A 23,190-nucleotide genomic window follows, 5' to 3' on the forward strand; every position below is an offset into this window, starting at 1 on the left:
GAACTTGTTTTGCAGAGCCGGACACTATTCTGGTGTTCAAAATCTTCTATGGAGTATTCGGAGGAGGAACCCGCCTTGCAATGCCGAAGACAATACCGTGCGCCAGACTCATCGTCATTGAAGCCTGGTTCAGGGGCTACTGAGGGAGTCCTGGATTAGGGGGTCTCCGGACAGCCGGATTATACCCTTTGGACGGACTGTTGGGCTATCAAGATACAAGATTGAAGACTTCGTACCATGTCTGGATGGGACTCACTGGTAGAAAAAGGGCCTATAGTCCCGGTTCGTAAGGGCCTTTAGTCCCGGTTCCTGAACCGGGACTAAAGTGTCGGTACTAATGCCCCGACCCTTTAGTCCCGGTTCAATCCAGAACCGGGATTGATGGGCCTCCACGTTCGCAGTGCGCAGAGCCCAGGCAGGAGACCCTTTGGTCTCGGTTGGTGGCACAAACCGGGACCAATAGGCATCCACGCGTCAGCATTTCTATGGCTGGGGTTTTTGTTTTTTTTGAAAGGGGGGGGGGGGGGTTGGGGGTTTTGGGGGGTTAATTTAGGTGTTTCATATATTGTGTTAGCTAGCTATAATTAATAGAGAGAAGTGTCCTCTCTTACGTCCGTGCTTGGTCGACGCTACGTACTATACATACGTATAGAGAGGACTAGACACGCTAGTTAGCAAACGAACGAAACAAAAGATCGTCATGAACATATATGCATACAGAGAGAAGTGATATCGACCACCTCTCCTTCTCTGAGAGATTGGTCGAACAACAAGTTCTCGTATATCTATCCGACACTACCGGCTACATATATACAATAATTATCTTTTACAAATATAACCATACAGACTCATGGTCCACATAGTATTCTCCGTCTTCAGCGATCACTTGGTCAAGAAAGAATGCCGCCAATTCCTCTTGAATTGCTCGAATGCAAGCTGGTGCTAGGAGTTCATCCCGCTTCCGAAACATCTAATTTGAAGAAGGGGGTCAGTACATATATATATATGAATGAATGAAACTCAATACAAATGATGGTAATAAAATAAAATTGTGAATGTTGTTATTTACGTACTTCATATTGTTCGTCAGAGTACCCGCCCCGCTCACAGGTCGTGTGGCGGATGGACTCACAGATGTAGTATCCACAGAAATCATTCCCTTTTTCCTGCCACAACCACTTTACAAGAAATAGAGGTCAATCAAACTGATAAGCAAGAATGCTAAATGGTATTGATGAAACTAGCAATTGAATCACTAGGAGATGCGCGGAACATGCTACTATAGTACTTACTTTCGGGTGTCTAAATTCCAGCTCCTTCGGCAGTCCCGGAACTTTTCTGGTGAAGTTTCTCCAAACCCTGCCGGACAAAGAAAACAATTACTTGATATCAGGAAATGAACAAAGTTGTTGATATGGTGGATAATGATCAATTTAACTTACTTCTTGAGGATTTCAGTCATGTCCGCATACTCCTTGGGATCTTTTTGTTTAGAGTCCAAGACAGTTACTACTCCCTACTCAAGCCTAATCTCTAGGAGAATATAGTGGTACCTGCGCATGCATGCATAACTCATCAATTACATTACTATAACATGGACTAATATATAAGGGAAACCGAATATGCACAAGACAGTAACACTCACTTGAAGTTGTAAGGAAAGAGTATTATATCTTTGTTTTCATTTTTTTTGAATGATCGTAGCAAGTTGACCTCGGTATCTCCAGGACGATGTTCAACCTCAGTTGCATCTATGAGATATGTGTTAACGAACCCAATATCACCGATTTGTCTTTTCTTCAATTCGGCGATCTTCATTCTGCATAATATAGAGAGACTTAATGAGAGAAGTAGTAGTACTTATAGACAGTAGCAGGTGATCGTTATTTTATCGAGGGCCAATTGATTGAAAAACTGATAGAACTCCTCAAATGGAATAGGCAACAGTTCAATTCCAACGAGGTCATGCTCCGGTTTAACTCTCGCATACAAAGTACTCCTCCCCCCAGACTCTCTGCAGATTTTCAAGTACCAATCATGTAATCTTCGCATCATCGTTGTTAAAGATTTTTCATCTTTGACAAGAGGCTTCCCGTACTCGTATCTGTGTATCTGCACCTCCATGGGATCATAATGTACATCGTCGGGCAGGTAATCGTCAACATTGCCATAACCGGGCACCATCCTCGGATCGACGATGTCGCTAGGCACCTTGAGGGGGGGGCACGATTGCTTCGCTTGTTCGCCGAGCTGGGAAATTTGTTTCCTAGCTGCTCGTCGTTCTTTTAGCCTTTGATCACTGACTGTACTTCCCGACCGCTCCGCTTCGGCCCATGTCTTTGCAATAATGCGCTCATAGTTGCCTTTCGGCGGAGACTTGGGTGGTTTTGCCAGGGCAGCCAGAGTGCGCTTCACTTTCACCGGATCTACCTTCTCCTCCGGAGGTGGATGTCTCTTTGCTTTCAACCCTTGAAACCAGTCATCCACTTCAGTTTGCGCGATCTTCGCGTTCTCCTCCGGGGTCCTCTCGTATGGTAACTTCTCTGGAGTCTTTAGAGAAGGACCAAATCTGTATGTCCTCCTGCCTCTGGTTGTACTGCTAGACGCCGACCGAGCAGACATAGCGGTTGTCTTCTTTACTTGCTTAAGAGGCGGAGGAGAAGGACTACGACGCGCCGGAGCAGCTGGAGCGGCGGCAAGTCTCTTCCGCCCTTGCTGACGAGGCGGAGAAGGAGGAGGCTGGCTGCTCGGGCGCGTCGGCGCAGGCGGATAAGGAGGCGGAGTGTCGCCACGCGACAGAGAAGGAGCCCGCCGAGGGCCCTTATTGTCACTCGCCGGAGGAGGAGGCGGTGGAGGAGGCGGAGTGCCCTGACTTGTCGGAGGAGGAGGAGGAGGCGGAAGCGTCCAGTTCGGAAGGTTGATGAGCTCCTTCTGCCATAGGCATGGAGTCTTCAGAGCAGACCCCAGCCGAGTCTCCCCTTCACCGGTAGGGTGGTCAAGCTAGAGGTCCTCAAATCCCTCCATTATTTCATCCACCATCACCCTAGCATATCCTTCTGGAATCGGCCGGTAGTGAAAAGTTGCGCTGGGTTCAGTAGGATAAACAGAGCCAACAGCCGCCTTGACCTTCAAATTCATTCATTGCATCATAAGGTGGCAATTTTGAGACTCCGTTATAGCATCCACGGGATAGCTGGCAGGAGCCGTCAAGGCATGCTCCGGCTAAAGCAGCTCGGTGGAAGCCACGCTGCTTCTGCGATGAGATGGCGGGGTAGCTTCGGGGGAAGCTTCGGCAGTACGTTTGCTGCGATTTGCTTCTCGTTCCTCTATCGTGTCTACCCTTGCTTGCAGTGCCTACATTTGGGTCTGCTGCACTTTTTTCCTCCTCTCATGGGATTTGTAACTGCCTGCGTCCGGAAACCCAACCTTCCACGGAATGGAGGCTGGCGTGCCTCGTGTCCGTCCAGGGTGCTCAGGATTCCTGAGGGCCATTGTGAGCTCGTCGTTCTCTCTGTCTGGAAAGAACTTCCCTTGCTGTGCTGCTTCGATATACTGCTTAAGCTTCCTGACTGGTATGTCCATTTGATCGTTCGTCCAAATGCACTTCCCTGTTACAGGGTCCAAGGTTCCGCCAGCCCCGAAGAACCAAGTCCAGCAACGGTCTGGCCAGCTAATTGTCCTTGGTTCGATCCCTTTAGCAACCAGATCATTCTCAGTCTTGGCCCACTTAGGCCGGGCTACGAGGTAGCCACCTGACCCCGTGCGATGGTGAAGCATCTTCTTCGCAGCATTTTGCTTGTTTGTCGCCGACATCTTCTTACTCTTTTCCGATGTCTTGTGGGCCACAAATGCGGGCCAGTGATCTCTAATCTTCTCATATCTGCCCTTGAATTCTGGTGTCTCTTTTTTATCGACAAACCTATTCAGCTCTTTCTTCCACCTCCTGAATAGATCTGCCATCCTCTTAAGAGCAAAAGACTTGATTAATTGCTCTTTAACTGGCTTCTCCGGATCATCCTCTGGGGGTAGGGTGAAATTTGACTTCAGCTCAGTCCAAAGATCATTTTTCTGCATATCATTGACATAAGACACCTAAGGGTCTTCTGTAGCCGGCTTAAACCATTGTTGGATGCTTATCGGGATCTTGTCCCTAACCAGAACCCTGCACTGAGCAACAAATGCGCTCTTTATCCGGAGGGGTTCAATCGGTTTGCCGTCGGGCGCGATTGCTATGATCTCTAACATTTCATCCGAGCTCAACTTTTTCTTTGGGCCTCGTCTCTTTACCGAAGTTGTGCTCGATCCGGAGGGCTAGAAAAAAGAACAAAGACTTAATTAATATGTGTACATACCAAAACAATGAATGTATCAATCAGCTAGTCAGCACGGGCTTAACTAATATATATACCTGGCCAGACTCGGTTCGGTCACCGGAACCGTCATCACGGTCTCCTTCTTGCACCGGCATTGGGTCACCGGAGCCGTCCTCATGTTCTTCTTCTTGCACCAGCATTAGGTCACCATAGCCAGCTTGTTCACCCTCTCCTTCCAGACCATCGGTGTCGTTGAGAAACAACGAGACAGCATCACTTCCTTCTGCGATTATGTCCCTCAACAACGCTTCTTCTGCTTCGTCTCAGGCGGTGTCCATAGTTTCTACAAATATTTACAACATGGCAATTATTATTCAAACATGACAGATGGATATATTAGTGCCAAACGTAGAACTAGCTACCTAATCATAGCAAGCTATCGGGAGGGGGTATATATCAACAACGATAACACTACATATATGTCCCTCGACGACCCTCGTTCCCGATAAAAAAAAGAGGAAGAAGAAGAAAAAAAAGAGGAGAAGAAAGAATAGAGGAGAAGAACTCCTCTATTCTTTCTTCTACTCTTTTTTTTCTTCTTCCTCTTCTTTTTTTATCCTCTTCTTCCTCTCATGTTCGAGAGGATCGCCGAGGGGTCGGGAGGTTGCGTAGTGTCAAAGGATTCAACAAAACCATGTCTTCATCATTAGGCGAAAGTAACATGTGCATGATGGTACGAAGCTCTTCAAAGTTGTTCTGGAACAGAGTCCCAGATAGGATAATTCGCTCTTTGGTACAAAGTTCAGCAAGAGCCTTCCGAATATCGCTATTTGGAAGGCCTTTGCTGAATTCGTACCAAAAGGCGGATTATTCTATCCGGGACTCCATTCCAGAACAACTTTGCAGAACTTCGTACCAACATGCCCTGGTTACTTCCGGCTAATGATGAAGGCATGGATTTCTTCAATACTTTGACACTAGGAAACCTCTGTCGACCCCTCGGCGATCCTCGACCCCTCGAACCCTCGACGACCCTGGAACCCTCGACCCCTAGACGACCCTGCTGGAACCCTCGACCCTTGACCCTATAGAACCCTCGAACCCTCGACCCTTGACCCCTTAACGACCCTCGACCCTCTACCCTAGTTCCCGACCCTCGACCCCTCGGCGATCCTCGACACCCTCGTTCCCGATAAAAATTAAGAAGAAGAAGAAGAAGAAGAAGAAGAAGAAAATAGAGGAGAAGAAGAAAGGAATAGCTAGAGGAGAAGATCGAAGAAAAAAAAGAAGAAAAAAAAGAGGAGAAGAAGAAAGGAATAGTGGAGAAGAAGAGAAAATAGAATCTCCACTATTCCTTTCTTCTTCTCCTCTTCTTTTTCTTCTTTTTTCTTCTTCTTATTTATTTCTCCTCTTCTTTTCCTCTCCTCTTCTTCTTTCTTTCCTCTTCTTATTTTCTTCTTTCCTATCCTTCTTTTTCTGAAATTGTAACTTTTGCATATATAAAACTTTTCTAAAATTGTAACTTTCTATATAAAACTTTCCTATCGGGAGGGGGAGAAGATCGAAGAAAAAAAAGAAGAAAAAAAAAGAGGAGAAGAAGAAAGGAATAGAGGAGAAGAAGAAAAAATAGAAAAAAATTTCTATTTTTTCTTCTTCTCCTCTATTCCTTTCTTCTTCTCCTCTTACTTTTCTTCCTCTCCTCTTCTTCTCCTTTTTCCTCTTCTTATTTTCCTTTTTCCTCTCCTAAATATATAAATTTTTTCTAAAAATGAAAGTAACCTAAAATGTACTAAATCAGAGAACATATATAGATAATCCTTTTCTAGATATTTAAACCTAACTTTTGCATATATGAACATATATACACAGAGAACATAAAAACATATATACATTTTTATAAAAAAGAAAAATACAAAATACAAACATATATATGAAAAAAAATCTGAAAAGAAGCAATATACACAATACATATATGCATAATACACACAAAGAGGCAATATACACAAGCATATATAATATATAAAAAACAGGGGAGGGGCGCCGGCCGGACCAACGGGCAGGGGGACGGCGACGGTGACGGGCGGGGCGACGGTGACGGGCGGGGCGGGGCGACGACGACGGGCGGGGCAGGGGCGACGGCGACGGGCGGGGCAGGGACGATGGTGCGGGGGAGGCCGGCGACGCGGCGCGGGGCGACGGGGAGGGGGCTGGAGATGGCACACGCAGTGACGAGGAGGAGGCCGGCGACGGCGCAAGCAGCGACGGGGACAAGGCCTGCGGCGGCGCGGGGCGACGACGAGGGGGAGCGGGCGACGACGGGCTCGATCGGGGCGGCGACGATGACGACGAACGGCCTGGGGGCGTCGGGGGCGAATGGGAGCGGTTGGCGAAATTTTCACAAGTGCTACCTTATATACCCAGAGCAATGGTCCCGGTTCCTGGCACGAACCGTGACCAATGCCCCCCTTTGGTCCCGGTTGGTGCCACGAACTGGGACTAAAGGCCAATTTTCAGCAGCCCAAATGGCGGGAAGCGGCGGCCTTTGGTCCCGGTTGGTGGCACCAACCGTGACCAATGCCCCCTTTAGTCCCGGTTGGTGCCACCAACCGGGACCAATGGCCTTGTGCTGCCCCGCGCCCAAAAGTTTAGTCCCACATCGCTAGCTGAAGGGCGCCGGCACTTGTTTATAAGCGCTGGTGTGCCTCCCCATTCGAGCTCCTCTCTAATGCAGGCTTTCGGGCCTAAACTTGCTACTACCTGTGGGCCTATTGGGCCTTCTACGGGCCTGAATCTTGGCCCATGTAGGGTTTCTAGTCGTATTCAGGCCGTGGAGGCCTAGTAGGTGGCATTTTTTTTGGTTTTTTCTTTTTTATTTCTACATTTTTTTGGTTTTATATTTTTTTTATTTCTACTTAAAACTAAATACTTTCTGTTAGTGCCATTAGTGATTTAGTGATTTCTTTTTGCTTTTAGGTCACAAAAATTATAAACTTTCTGTTAGTGCCATTAGTTTTAAATTTTGAATAGTTTAAATTTGAATTTTTAAAAATTTGTGTGAATCACTAGTTTATGAATAACTTTACTATAAAAATAGAATTTTTTTCTATTTATTTTTTATTTATGCTTACAACTAAATACTTATAGTTTTTTCGTCATTTCTTGTTGATTTTAGGTCACAAAAATTATAAACTTTCTGTTAGTGCCATTAGGTTTAAAATTTTGAATAGTTTAAATTTGTATTTTTTAAAATTTGTGTGAATCACTAGTTTATGAATAACTTTACTATAAAAATAGATTTTTTTCCTTTTTGCTATTTATTTTTTATTTATACTTAGAATTAAATACTTATAGTTTGATTTTAGGTCACAAAAATTATATTCTTTTTGCTATTGAAGAATATTATAGTTTTATTTTAGTTGATCATAACATAATATTTTAATTGATTGTTTTTATTTTCATAAAAGTTTTGTAGTTCATTCTGTTTGCTATTAATTCATTCTTTGAGCTAAATGACTCTGAAATTGGAATGCATTTAAAAATGAACTTTGAAAAGGTTGAAAGTTGGCATGGTATCATCATTTCACCCACATAGCATGTTTCAAAAAGTAGAGAGGGATACGACAAAAACTTGATGCACTTCGTGTAAAAGATGGACAATCACTTTCGAAGTATCAAAGTTTCGGACAATAACTGCGCCACATCATTGGCTAGGACGAATGGTTCGTCTGTGTACCCAAGATTGTTTAGATCCACTGTTGTCATACCGTACTGTGGGTCTACCTGTACCCCGCCTCCTGACATATTGATCCATTTGCCTCAACACATAAAACCTTGAACCATAAGACATGAAAGCATTTCAAATGAACTCTGAAAAAGTTGAAAGTTGGGATGGTATCATAATTTCACCCACGTAGCATGTGCATGTACAAAACGGACAATGGTAGCATGTTCGTCTGTTACAAATTTGGCATGGTATCATCATAATAGTTGCGGGAGAAAGTCTTCACTTTTTCTTTGCTTGTGTCATTTGCTTATTGCGCCGTAACCATGGATAATCTTCATTGTTTATCAGGATGCTTGGGTCATCCTTGACATTGAAGGGAGGAATTTCATGAAACTTTTCATAATCTTCAGACATGTCTGTCTTGCCGTCCACTCCCAGGATGTCCCTTTTTCCTGAAAGAACTATGTGGCGCTTTGGCTCATCGTATGATGTATTCGCTTCCTTATCTTTTCTTTTTCTCGGTTTGGTAGACATGTCCTTCACATAGATAACCTGTGCCACATCATTGGCTAGGACGAACGGTTCGTCAGTGTACCCAAGATTTTTCAGATCCACTGTTGTCATTCCGTACTGTGGGTCTACCTGTACCCCGCCGCCTAACAGATTGACCCATTTGCACTTAAACAAAGGGACCTTAAAATCAGGTCCGTAGTCAAGTTCCCATATGTCCACTATGTAACCATAATATGTATCCTTTCCGCTCTCGGTTGCTGCATCAAAGCGGACAACGCTGTTTTGGTTGGTGCTCTTTTGATCTTGGGCGATCGTGTAAAATGTATTCCCATTTATCTCGTATCCTTTGTAAGTTAATATAGTCAAAGTTGGTCCCCTAGACAACAAGTACACCTCATCACAAATAGTGTTGTCACCTCTGAGACGTGTTTCCAACCAACTGCTGAAAGTCCTGATGTGTTCACATGTAATCCAGTCGTCGCACTACTCCGGGTGTTTGGAGCGCAGACTGTTCTTTTGTTCATCGACATACGGGGTCACCAAGGTAGAGTTCTGTAGAACTGTGTAGTGTGCTTGAGACCAAGAATATCTGTCCCTGCATATTATTGAGTCTCTTCCAAGAGTGCGTTTTCCAGTCAGTCTCCCCTCATACCGCGATTTAGGGAGACCTATCTTGTTAAGGCCAAGAATGAAGTCAACACAAAACCCGATAACATCCTCTGTTTTATGGCCCATGGAGATGCTTCCTTCTGGCCTAGCGCGGTTACGGACATATTTCTTTAGGACTCCCATGAACCTCTCAAAGGGGAACATATTGTGTAGAAATACGGGCCCCAGGATGACAATCTCGTCGACTAGATGAACTAGGACGTGCGTCATGATATTGAAGAAGGATGGTGGGAACACCAACTCGAAACTGACAAGACATTGCGCCACATCACTCCTTAGCCTTGGTATGATTTCTGGATCGATCACCTTCTGAGAGATTGCATTGAGGAATGCACATAGATTCACAATGGCTAATCGGACGTTTTCCGGTAGAAGCCCCCTCAATGCAACCGGAAGCAGTTGCGTCATAATCACGTGGCAGTCATGAGACTTTAGGTTCTGAAACTTTTTCTCTGGTATATATATTATTCCCTTTATATTCGACGAGAAGCCAGTCGTGACCTTCATACCGAGCAGGCATTCAAAGAAGATTTCTTTCTCTTCTTTCGTAAGAGCGTAGCTGGCAGGACCTTTATACTGCTTCGGAGGCATGCCATCTTTTTCATGCAAACATTGCAGGTCCTCCCGTTCCTCAGGTGTATCTTTTGTCTTCCCATACACGCCCAAGAAGCCTAGCAGGTTCACGCAAAGGTTCTTCGTCACGTGCATCACGTCGATTGAGGAGCGGACCTCTAGGTCTTTCCAGTAGGGTAGGTCCCAAAATATAGATTTCTTCTTCCACATGGGTGCGTGTCCCTCAGCGTCATTCGGAACAGCTAGTCCACCGGGACCCTTTCCAAAGATTACGTAGTGTAAATCATTGACCATAGCAAGCACGTGATCACCGGTGCGCATGTCGGGCTTCTTCCGGTGATCTGCATCGCCTTTGAAATGCTTGCCTTTCTTTCGACATTGATGGTTGGTCGGAAGAAATCGACGATGGCCCAGGTACACATTCTTTCTACATTTGTCCAAGTATATAATTTCAATGTCATCTAAACAGTGCGTGCATGCGTGGTATCCTTTGTTTGTCTGTCCTGAAAGGTTACTGAGAGCGGGCCAATCATTGATGGTCACGAACAGCAAGGCCTTAAGGTCAAATTCCTCCTGTCTGTGCTCATCCCCCGTACGTACACCGTTTCCATTCCAAAGCTGTAAAAGTTCTTCAACTAATGGCCTTAGGAACACATCAACTAAAGTATTAATGCCATCCGCGCTTAAAGCAAACCATATATTCCTTGGGTGCTTTGCAAACTCATCCTAGTACTTTCTCTCGATTTTTCTCCACTGCGACCTGTCAGCGGGTGCTCTCAACTTCCCATCTTTTTTTCGGTTCTCACTGTGCCATCGCATCAACTTGGCATGCTCTTCGTTTTTGAACAGACGTTTCAACCGTGGTATTATAGGAGCATACCACATCACCTTCGCAGGAACCCTCTTCCTTGGGGGCTCGCCGTCAACATCACCAGGGTCATCTCGTCTGATCTTATACCGCAATGCACCGCAAACCGGGCATGCGTTTAGATCCTTGTATGCACCGCGGTAGAGGATGCAGTCATTAGGGCATGCATGTATCTTCTCCACCTCCAATCCTAGAGGGCATACGACCTTCTTTGCTGCGTATGTACTGTCGGGCAATTCGTTATCCTTTGGAAGCATCTTCTTCAATATTTTCAGTAGCTTCTCAAATCCTTTGTCAGCCACAGCATTCTCTACCTTCCACTGCAGCAATTCCAGTACGATACCGAGCTTTGTGTTGCCATCTTCGCAATTGGGGTATAACCATTTTTTGTGATCCTCTAACATGCGATCGAACTTCAGCTTCTCCTTTTGACTAATGCATTGTGTCCTTGCATCAATAATGATCCGGCGGAGATCATCATCATCGGGCACATCGTCTGGTTCCTCTTGATCTTCAGCAGCTTCACCCATGGCAGCATCATTGGGCACATCGTCTGGTTCCTCTTGATCTTCACCAGCTCCCCCCGTTGCAGCATCACCGTATTCAGGGGGCACATAGTTGTCATCGTACTCTTCTTCTTCGCCGTCTTCCATCATAACCCCTATTTCTCCATGCCTCGTCCAAACATTATAGTGTGGCATGAAACCCTTGTAAAGCAGGTGGGAGTGAAGGATTTTCCGGTTAGAGTAAGACCTCGTATTCCCACATTCAGTGCATGGACAACACATAAAACCATTCTGCTTGTTTGCCTCAGCCGCATCGAGAAACTCATGCACGCCCTTAATGTACTCGCGGGTGTGTCTGTCACCGTACATCCATTGCCGGTTCATCTGCGTGCATTATATATAATTAAGTGTCCAAATTAATAGAAGTTCATCATCACATTAAAACCAAAGTGCATACATAGTTCTCATCTAACAACATATAGCTCTCCAGAGCATCTAATTAATTAAACCATACATTGAAACTATGTAAAATATTTCAATGCGAAAACAAATGTGATCATAATCGCAACCAAGGTAACAATTGATCCAACGGCATAATGATACCAAGCCTCGGTATGAATGGCATATTTTCTAATCTTTCTAATCTTCAAGTGCATTGCATCCATCTTGATCTTGTGATCATCGATGACATCCGCAACATGCAACTCCAATATCATCTTCTCCTCCTCAATTTTTTTTATTTTTTCCTTCAACAAATTGTTTTCTTCTTCAACTAAATTTAACCTCTCGACAATAGGGTCGGTTGGCATTTCCGATTCACATACATCCTAGATAAATAAAATCTATGTCACGTTGGTCGGCATAATTTTCATAAACAATAAATGAACCAATAGTTATAAAGATAATATACATACCACATCCGAATCATAGACAGGACGAGGGCCGACGGGGGCGGATACCAAAACCATCGCACTATATAAGATGCAATAATAAATGTAAGAAAATGATACAAGTATCTATCTTAACATACAAGTAAGAATATTTTTCCTTTCAGAAAGAAGATAAGAACAAGAGGCTTACCACGGTGGTGTCGGTGATGAGATCGGCGCGGGTGATCGACGGCGGTGAAGACGGGGACGGGGCGTGATAGACTGCTAAATCTAGACAAATCTCGAGGAAAATGGACCTTGGAGGTCGAGCTTCGAGAGGAGAAAGCTTAAGTAGTGTGGCTCGGGCATTCCATCGAACACCTCATGTGCATAGGAGGTGAGCTAGAGCACCACAAAGCCCTCTCCCCCTCGGCCAGAAAAAAAAGAGCACTGTGCTCTGCTCTTGCGCGAGGGGGTATATATAGGCACCTCATTGGTCCCGGTTGGTGGCATGAACTGGGCCGAAAAGGGAGCCTTTGGTCCCGGTTCAAGCCACCAACCGGGACCAATGGTGGTGGGCCAGGAGCGAGGCCCATTGGTCCCGGTTCATCCCACCAACCGGGACCAAAAGGTCCAGATGAACCGGGACCAATGGCCCACGTGGCCCGGCCGGCCCCCTGGGCTCATGAACCGGGACCAATGCCCACATTGGTCCCGGTTCTAGACTGAACCGGGACTAATGGGCTGACCCGGCCTGGACCAAAGCCCTGTTTTCTACTAGTGACTCTCCTTGGCGTGGAAGGCAAGCTAGGCAATACGGATGTGTAGATCTCCTCCCTTGTAACCGACTCTGTGTAACCCTAGCCCCCTCCGGTGTCTATATAAACCGGAGGGCTTAGTCCGTAGGACAAGATACAATCGTACCATAGGCTAGCTTCTAGGGTTTAGCCTCTATGATCTCGTGGTAGATCAACTCTTGTAATACTCATATCATCAAGAACAATCAAGCAGGACGTAGGGTATTACCTCCATCAAGAGGGCCCGAACCTTGGTAAACATCGTGTCCCCTGCCTCCTGTTACCATCCGCCTTAGACGCACAGTTTGGGACCCCCTACCCGAGATCCGCCGGTTTTGACACCGACATTCACTGTCGTGCATGTCTTCGCCTCATCCCGTTTCCTGGCACCGGCAACGTCTTACTAGCCCCCATCATGATTAGCCATCCTTTGGCATATGTGGCACCAAACCCCCGACATTTGGCGCCCACCGTGGGGCTAGGTGCACCGTCGTCCGGAGATCTATTCTGGACAGGAACCCTCTTCCTCCCTGCTGAGCGCAGCCAGCCAGGCACAACGGATGGCGTTTTCACTGATGTGTTGCTTGGCGTGGAGGTCGCCTGCGTGGCAAGCTGCCTCGCCAACCTTGTTGGAGAGATCCGCCTCTCCGACTAGCCTGCATCCGACGCAGGCAACGACGGCCCATAGAGCCTCCTCGTCAGCTTCCTTGACCAGCTCCACGTCGCCAACGAGTCGGCCATCGACTTCGAGTCGGTCGGCTCCACCAACCCAATGCTCGTCGACTCCGACACGGCGTCTCTCAACAAATTGCCTACCAACGTGGTGATCGTTGATGATCCTCTCCCCTGAGCCGACAGCGGCGGCAGCGCCATCACAGAGGTGCTCGTCATCAGCCACGATGGAGTTCCCGGTGCCCGAGACCAGCTCCAAGCAACGCTGCAAGACTCGTCCACACCCATCGCAGAAGACGCCAACGCCGAGACGCTGGAAGCCCGTCGCGTCCAGCTTGTCGAGAGCGCCAAGAAGCTAGCTGGCATGAGATGGCTTTCAGAGGCTTATCAGTGCGAGATGGACTGCGCTGTTGGCGGCACGCCAGCTCCTGGCGGACCCAGCCACATCGGTATGGTCCGGCAGCACAGTGTGGCCATTGCCAGCATGTTCGTGGCCGATCGCCCCGTCTACGCCATGCCTATAGAGAATATACGAGATGTCCAAGCGGCAGCGGATGAGCTGGAAAACCTTGAGGGCGACGAGCGTCGCCACATGCCGGAGCACGTCCAGCGACTCATCGATGCGGATGCCAAGCAGCAAGAAAACGGCTGCCGCGTCGGGGACCTCAAGCGGCAGAACGACTACCCGCCTCCCCGCCAGGAGCATGGCACAACATCCTGGACGCCGACTGACGGCAACCACGTACGACGAGACAAGGAGCCGGCTGCCAGCCACAGTCGGACGCACATCACCATCGAGCGCGACCAAGACGGCCGCCCTCGTGCGGTGGAACGACCAGTTGGCTACCAGCCTCCCCAACACAGAGAAAAGCGCATGTCTCCGCCGCCTATCGATCATCCGAGTCTTGGAGGCCGGCTTGGCCCCCTAGAAGGAATCAGAGAGAATGATTGCCGCCACCGAATCGATGGTCTCAACCGATCCCTGGCTAGAAGAAGAAGATGCTCTGGGCCCGACTTGCTTCGGCCCTCGCATCAGAGATGAGCCCTTCCCCAAAGGGTTCACGCTCCCAAGAGATACGCCCAAGTATACCGGCTCCATGAAGCAGGAGGACTGGCTGGTCGACTACTCCACTACCGTCAGCATTGCAAATGGCAACAAGCGTGTTGCCATGAAGTACGTTCCACTCATGCTCCAGGGTACCGGCCGGACATGGTTGAATAGCCTGAAGCCCTGCAGCATCAATAGCTGGGTAGATTTCACTGAGGCCTTCGTCCGCAACTTCACCAACACGTACAAGCGGCCGCCCAAGCCTCGCCAACTCTCCTTGTGCATCCAAGACCCCAACAAATCGACTCGTGACAACCTCATGCGTTGGCCCGAGCTACAAAACTTTTGCGAGGGCATGCACGAGGTGCAGGCCATCGAGTACTTCGTGGCCGGGTGCAGAGAAGGCACTTTGCTCAAACACCGGCTCCTCTGTGACGAGCTGACAACCCTTGACGAGCTGCTGATCATAGTAGACAAATACGCCACTGCCGATTCCTCCATGAAGACGGAAATTCAATTTGATGCATCTGGCAAGGTGGCTCCTCACGCTCCTTGGACCCCCGGCTGGTGATACCAGTCGGCGCCAGCAGCAAAGCGACAACAAGCGAAAAGCCGCGATGAAGGCTGAGGGAGTCCCGGATTAGGGGGTCTCCGGACAGCCGGACTATCTCCATTGGCCGGACTGTTAGAATATGAAGATACAAGATTGAAGACTTTGTCTCGTGTCCGGATGGGACTCTACTTGGCGTGGAAGGCAAGCTAGGTAATACGGATATGGATATCTCCTCCTTTGTAACTGACCTTGTGTAACCCTAACCCTCTCCGGTGTCTATATAAACCGAGGGGTTTTAGTCCGTAGGACAACAACCATAACATACAATCATACCATAGGCTAGCTTCTAGGGTTTAGCCTCTCTGATCTCATGGTAGATCTACTCTTGTACTACCCATATCATCAATATCAATCAAGCAGGACGTAGGGTTTTACCTCCATCAAGAGGGCCCGAACCTGGGTAAAACATCGTGTCCCCTGCCTCCTGTTACGATCCGGCCTAGACGCACAGTTCGGGATCCCCTACCCGAGATCCGCCGGTTTTGACACCGAAATTGGTGCTTTCATTGGGAGTTCCTCTGTGTCGTCGCCGTTAGGCTTGATGGCTCCTACTATGTGACACTCCAAAAATTTCAATTTGGTTTTTATCAAAATCTTTATGTGATTTGGAGGAAGCTATTTAAAAAATTTCTTAAACCCTCTCCCCCTCAAAAAATTTTATGACAAATATTTTTGTACTCTTCTCAACCTTGATTTTTGGCCTTGAGAGCTTTTCATTTTTGTCTTGCCTCTACTGAAATTCATTTTTGAAATTTCTTCTATTAAAAACAAACCCTAGGAGTTATGGGTTTATTCTTTTCCCCATTCAAAATTTCCTCTTTTGCCATGTCACTTTTTGACATAGCCTTCCAAAACCCCTCCCTGCCTTGGATCAAGTCAGGACTCGCATCTCCAGCAAGTCTCAAGCCATATTTGGCTTTTATTCAATTCATTTTCCTCAAAAACTATTTCTGCCATTATTTATGGGCCTAGGTGATTTGCAAAGGAAGTACCAAATTTCTTTTCAGTTTTGATCCAAAACCAACTCCTCTAACTAGTCCTTAGTACCCTCAACCTAGACCCATCAAGATCCACTTGGCCTCAGTTCAAATATTTAAAATTTTGTCCACTGCATGTTTGGACCAGAAATGCCATTTTTGGTGAAATTCATATTTTTCTTTTTCCAAAAATTCTGAGATAATTCATGCAGCTTCCCGATACACCAAGAGGCCACCTCACCAAAGATCAGCTCTAGAAAATTTTTCCACATGCCAAAATCATTACATCGAACACCTGGCATGCACTGTTTCTGTCTAGATTCAGGAAAGTTCAGAGATTTAGTGTTTGGGATCAGGCGACAGTGTCGTTTCGTCAGAACCCGTCGACGATCTTGCTAGTAGCCTCCTTGGATCCTTGCTCACTGTTCCCCCTCCTTATCCAGAGCGCCGCACACTCGTTTGGAGGGGCACCATCGTCGGTGGTGACGCGTCTCGCCGACGCCGGTAGCTTCTGCGATGGCAGAGCCACCCGTGGCGGCCAGCAGGGATCGGCACCACCTTTCGGCGCCGTCCAGCACCGCCCAAGCCACCCGTGGCCTCCGCGTGGCTGTCCGCTTGCCTGTGCGCGCTGCGGCACCGTCGCCGTGGCCTGAGCAGCACGGCGCGTGCTCTCTGCCGCCGACGAATCCCGTGAGCCGTTCCATCGGGAACGTAGAGTAACACCCAAGGCAGGCCAAGCTTAGCACTTGAACGGAACAAGTGAACCCTCGCGGTAATCATCGCCGGCGTTATCCCGTTCACGGCCACCGCCTCGGATCGGCTATAAAAGGAGCCCCCGAGCTCGTTCTCGACCCAGCGCCACACCTCCACCTCACCAGAGCCCCGCCTAGCCACTAGAAGGACCCTGAGGAGGTCACCTTCCCCGACTCCGGCTGCCCCGTTCCGCTTCGGGCTCCGGCTTGATTCAGTCAGGTGAGGCCACCCCGGCCTCCCAAACCACGTCAGCAAACCCCTAGTGCACCCAGTACCCTAACCCGACCCTCAATTCGATCTTTGCAGCTCTCCCCGGCGAGATCCACCAACTCCCGAACCACCGTCCGCCGGAGTTAGGGCCACCGTCGACGTGGTGCTCACCGACGCTCAACTCCACCACCCACAGGTGCGGGAGAACACGGTGAACACGTTGGTAACCCCCGATCACCCTGCCTCGCCGTGGATCACCGCCGGCGACCACCGCGGCCCTCGGGCACCAGCACTCTGTTTCAGTTTTCAAACCCGACGGGTGGGACCTCCCCGTCAGCTTTTTCTTCTTTTTGAAACGTTTTCTAAAAACGCCTTCGGGCAAAACACGTCTTCCCCCTGGACTGACGTATTCTAGGCTGAAACATTTCCTGTTTTTATAAAATAAGCCCTGAAAACTTTCTGTTTCATTACAGAAAGGTCCCTGGACTAATACTCTTATAACTTTTAAACAAAAGATGATTTTAACTTGAAACCTTTTCTGTCATCTTTATATTTCTGTCTAGTTTTTTTTATAGTTATTTGAAAAATATTTGGGATACTTTTTGTGCACACACGATATTTATGTAGTATCCGGTTTTTCTTTAAATACGTAGATACCGGGAGGAGTAAAGGAGATGCGTACTTCGCCGAGCTAGACTCCGACTTCTCCGAACCAGGCAAGCATGTTTGAAGCTTTGATATGATGAGTATTTTGCATGTTTGCTCGAGTAGTTTTCTCATGGCATGTCTATATAAGCATTTGTGAATGTTATGTACATGCAAGGCAAGCTACTGGTGAGCTTCGAAGTTGATGTGTTCTTATGATGATAAGATAACACGATCATGTGGTGACATGATAGGTTGCAGGCTGGTATTGTTGAAGCATGCCAGTTTTATGCCAAACTTGAACTCCAGTTTTTAACGTGGGTCAAGTCTCGATCCCGTTTGTTTCCCCTTCGTGCTGCCACATGTTTTCTGCAAAGAGTGCGGTTTAGTAAGTTGCAAACCTCTTTCCTGGTACACACCAAACAGACGGACCGCGATGAGGGTTCCATGGCCCTGGATTAAAGCCAGTCATCCGGTCAGGGGGCATGGGTGCTTCCGGTTGGGACCGAGAGGGGGCTCCCCTTAGAGCGCGCGATATAAATTAGATCCCATGCTATTCGAGGTTGTAGCCTCCCCGTCTTAAGGTTTTTCTTCAACGTCACCGAGGATGATCCCTGGCAATGGAATGTGGAATGGGTGTGTACTGGTTAGACGTGTTTCTTCTAAAACACCGTAAATGGAACTAGTCCTTGTGACTACTGAAACCCATTGGCCGTGGTTAAAGAGTACAAACTCTGCAGAGTCAAAATCATTCGAGTATCCATGTCCATGATCAAGGACTTGGACATCATCCCAGTGCCAATGTTAGTCTCAGTGTCAAATCTCAGTGTCAACCCCGGTGATAGTCTCCGGAGTATAAACATACAACCGAGAGTGGTAAACTCGGTTGAAGGTTATTCATGTGAATGGACTAACCAGTTTATTATTATATGCTGAGTATTTCCTTGTGATGATTTGAATTCACGAGCTACTTAAATTCGAATGATAAACTATAAGCCCTTTATGTGATGTCGCTCAGACGTCCGAGTTGGCATTATTGTTATTTACTTTTGATATAAGCCCTTTATGTGATGTCGCGCAGATGTCCGACTGTCGCATTATTGTTATTTACTTTTGATATAAGCCCTTTATGTGATGTCATGTAGACGTCTGACTGTGGCATTATTGTTATTTACTTTTGATATAAGCCCTTTATGTGATGTCGCTCTGACGTCCGACTGTGGCATCATTGTTATTTATTTTCATTTTAAGCCCTTTTTCAAGGTGTCGCCTAGTCGCCCGACTGTGGCACGTCCTGTTATTTACTTTTCAATATAAGCCCTTTATGTGGTGTCGCCTCTACGTCCGACTGCGGCATGTTGAATTTGTTTCCACCTTTCGAGGCATCGCTTCAGACACCCGATCGGTTTTCAGTTATTTTTATTGGGATTTCGGGAGGACTACCGCCTGATTTCCTCATATTTATCGTGCAGTGCAAATCTATTATTTGATTGTGCATACTGACCTACTCATGTGCATCATTTTTACATTTGTTATATCTTATGTCCGAACTGTCTTGCGAGTACATTCAAAGTACTCACCTGGCTTGTTGATTTGGCCAGATGTTGACGAAGGCGATCTGATGGATGAAGAGTTCGATAGCGAGTCCGACGCCTAGAGGAGTCCCAGTCAGTCACGTGCGACCCTAGAGTTGTTCAATTGTATTATACACGGTTCTGCCACCCAAATAAAAATCATCAAGTCTCACTCCGACGCTTGATGAGCTGTCAGATTTCAGAGTCATGTCACCCACCTCACTATGACATATCCACCACCACCTCTATTACGAGTCAGTAGTTATGCCACCATACCCTTGTGTCATATCCGCCTCGACGTATAATATAGGCGTGCTTGTAATAATTTGTTTAGCATCCTCAGCTCAACCATGTATAATATTAGTACTGCTGGATTTCTGTATCAAGGTTTTGTATGCTAGTAAGAAGAATTCTTCTGTACTGGTTAATACAAAGGTCGGCTTTTCAATAAATGTTTTATTGGAAAGGAGGTCGTGACAAACATGGTATCAGAGCCAGGCTGACTGTAGGAAGCCACTAGGTGCGATCGCTAATCGGTTATTAGCTTATTTTATTATTCTGCATATTGTAGCAATTTTCTGTAGGTCATCATAAATTTATGATTTGACTATTCGGGATTTTGTCTACTTTTGTAGATGGCGGGCAACGTTTGTGAGTCACAGGTGTTCGCCAATGTTCCTAAGGGGTTTGTCAAACTCCTCATCTCCATCACCAAGATCGCGATCGGGCCATCAGTCCATCCGGAGTTCACACTCTACCGACACAAGCTCAGTGATAGTTTGTCCATGTACCTGGCCGTAGTTCAGTTCAAGGGAGGACGCCCCGAGTTCCGCCGCTTCCGGTTCGTCGGGAGGGCCATGCCTACGGAGAGGCATGCCATGCAGACGGCTTCCCACGAGGCAATAGCTCGTCTCCAGGATGTTCTTCCTTCAATGAAGACTCATCGCTACAGCTACCTCCCATGCCACGTGCCATACACTTGCCACTATGCATTCGCTTGCACCAGGGGAGAAAGAGATGAGGCTATTGAGATGCTTGTTGAGTACCTCAAGGCACTAGAGGCAGCTTTCGACAACCTCGTGGATGACCTCGTAGCTGCTCGCATGGATTCCATCCATGGCTGCTCCGCCAACAGGAGGGAGCTCCTCCACATGGCACCACCACTGACGTTTGTCTCGTCCTCAGCATCATATACACCGGCCATCTTAGCCACCGCTCGTCGCCTGCCCACCACTGAGGAGTTTGACCAAGTCATTGCTCCTACTCCCGTCAGAGCCGCAACACCTGCCACACCCGTGCCAGCTCCACAACCTAGTACTTCGTGCCTGGAGCCTATAATTGAGTAAGAGGTTGAGTCTCCAGCACCACTGGGTCTTACCCTCGGCAGGCCAAAGGAGGTCTTCACCATCTCCGACTGAGCACGCCTAGCAACAGTGTGATGTGCCAGCTTGTATGATATGTTTATATGTACATAGGTTTGGTGAGTAGTAGTTTGTGTGCGCATCATGTAGGATCTCAGAGAAGTACACTAGCCTAAATAACATGTCAGGAATGTGTACGCACATCCTGAGTGATGTATTGTATAATTAAGGCTTGCATGTAAGATATGTACTGAGCGGTCCTTCTCCACGCGCGATCTAGTGTTTATCTTGAAAAATCTGAGAGTTCTTAAAATTTCCGCCTTTTCAAAATTATTTTTTTATGACTCAATTTTCTCATGAGTTTGCAAAATTACCCCAGAGTGAAAAATGCCTCGTCCCTGGACGCGTTCCATGCCAAACCCACTGGAAGAAAATTATGGTGCCCAGACTAGCAACAACTTCACACAAGGACAGTCAAGTCAGCAAGGCAGTGAGACAGCATTTACTCAAGTATGCCGACTTTATGAGCAAAGCCAGCAACAGCACCAGGAAATGATGAACCATGTTATCGATATGGGGAATCATCGTGAGCCTTATCAGCAGCACTCTAAATTGTCTGAATTACAGAAGACGCGTGCCCCAACGTTCTCTCATACTGATAAACCTCTTGAGGCTGATGATTGGCTTCGAGACATTGAGAGGTAGCTGATTATTGCACAATGCTCAGACCGTGAGAAGGTACTTTATGCACCTCACTATCTCACGGGAGCAGCCGCGTCATGGTGGGAGAATTTCCTACACATGCACCCCGAAGAAAACAGTATCACATGGGAAGATTTTAAAGAAGGATTTCGTGGGGCGCACATTCCCAGGAGCATTATGAAGATCAAGAAAAGGGAATTTGACGACCTCAAGCAGAGAAGCATGATAGTGACTGACTACAATAGTCAGTTTACCCTATTATCTCGTTATGCCAACGAAGAACGTATGACGGAGAACAAAAAGATGGAGAAGTTTCTGGATGGTCTGGCACCAGCACTTAAATGCCAGCTGGTCGTACACACCTTTCCAGACTTCAAAATGCTTGTGGACAAGGACATTACATTGGAAATTGAGCGCCACAGCTTGGAGGAATTTCGCAAGAGGAAAAGGGACCAAGTTACTCATGCTCGCAACAACCGGCACAAGACTAACCCTCAGAAGATTGGAGCAAACCGACCCACAACCAATGTTCCGCGCCCAATCAAGAATTTTCACACAAGGGACAAGGATTTTACGTATTGCCCAGGTGTTACTTGCTATGCTTGTGGGGAGGAAGGACACTATGCTAAATAGTGCCCAAAGCCAAGAAACTAAGCCGAACAACAATGGCAACAATTCAGCACCCAAGCGTAACAACTTCAACCACAACAACAATCACAAGAGGGGTCACCTGAACCATGTGACCAAGGAGGAAGCACAAAATGCCCCGGATATCGTACTCGGTACGTTCCCTGTCAACACAATACCTGCCACGGTTTTGTTTGATTCTGGAGCTTCTCACTCGTTCATTTCGAAGAGTTTTGCTTTGCAACATGCTTTTTCGATACTCCCTTTGGAAAAATCCATGATCATAAAGTCCCCTGGGTATAAGCAAGTCACTCAGAGTTACTGTCAAGGTGTGGTTATTGAGCTCAGAGGACTAAAATTTCAAGCAAACCTCATCGTATTGGAAAATAAAGGACTGGAGGTTATCCTAGGAATGGATTGGTTAACCACCAACAAGGGATTTATCGATTGCTTCAACCGGACTGTAATCCTCACTCATCATCACGGGAAGACAATAAAAGTCGCAGCCCAAGAAAGACCAGGATCACGACAACCAAGATTGAACATGGTGGACACCTCAGAGTTAAGCAAAGTTCCAGTGGTATGTGAGTTCCCCGACGTTTTTCCCGAAGAACTACCAGGCATGCCACCAGACCGGGAAATAGAATTCAGCATTGAACTAGCACCTGGAACCACCCCCATCTACAAGAAACCCTATAGGATGGCACCCTCCGAGTTAGTAGAATTAAAGAAGCAAATAAAAGAATTGCTGGACAAAGGATTTATACAAGCCAGCTCCTCACCTTGGGGTTCGCCAGTATTATTTGCCAAGAAAAAGGATGGGACACTGAGATTATGCATAGACTATCGAGCACTCAATATGGTCACCGTAAAAAATAAATATACGATGCCACGGATAAATGATTTATTTGACCAGCTTGCACAAGCCAAAGTTTTCTCAAAAATTGATTCAAGGTCAGGATATCATCAATTAAAAGTCCGGACAGAAGATATCCCTAAGACAGCATTCACCTCCAGATACGGACTATATGAGTTTACAGTAATGCCGTTTGGACTAACAAACGCCCCCGCATATTTTGTCCACCTCATGAACAAAGTGTTTATGAAATTTATGGACAAATTTGTCGTGGTGTTCATTGACGATATTCTAGTATACTCTAAGACACCAGAAAAGCA

The 23,190-nt window shown here is 47.0% G+C and overlaps 2 pseudogenes; one reads left to right on the forward strand and one right to left on the reverse strand.

Moving 5' to 3' along the window:
• Window positions 1-8,316: 8,316 nt before the first annotated feature.
• Window positions 8,317-9,429, reverse strand: LOC147960927 (uncharacterized; annotated as a pseudogene).
• A 5,172-nt stretch (window positions 9,430-14,601) lies between these two features.
• LOC147960928 (uncharacterized) lies at window positions 14,602-20,763 on the forward strand (annotated as a pseudogene).
• The last annotated feature ends 2,427 nt before the right edge of the window (window positions 20,764-23,190 follow it).

The sequence above is a fragment of the Triticum urartu genome, chromosome 7A (assembly GCF_056163025.1).
Source record: "Triticum urartu cultivar PI428250 chromosome 7A, HENAU_Tu73, whole genome shotgun sequence".
Taxonomy (NCBI): Eukaryota; Viridiplantae; Streptophyta; class Magnoliopsida; order Poales; family Poaceae; genus Triticum; species Triticum urartu.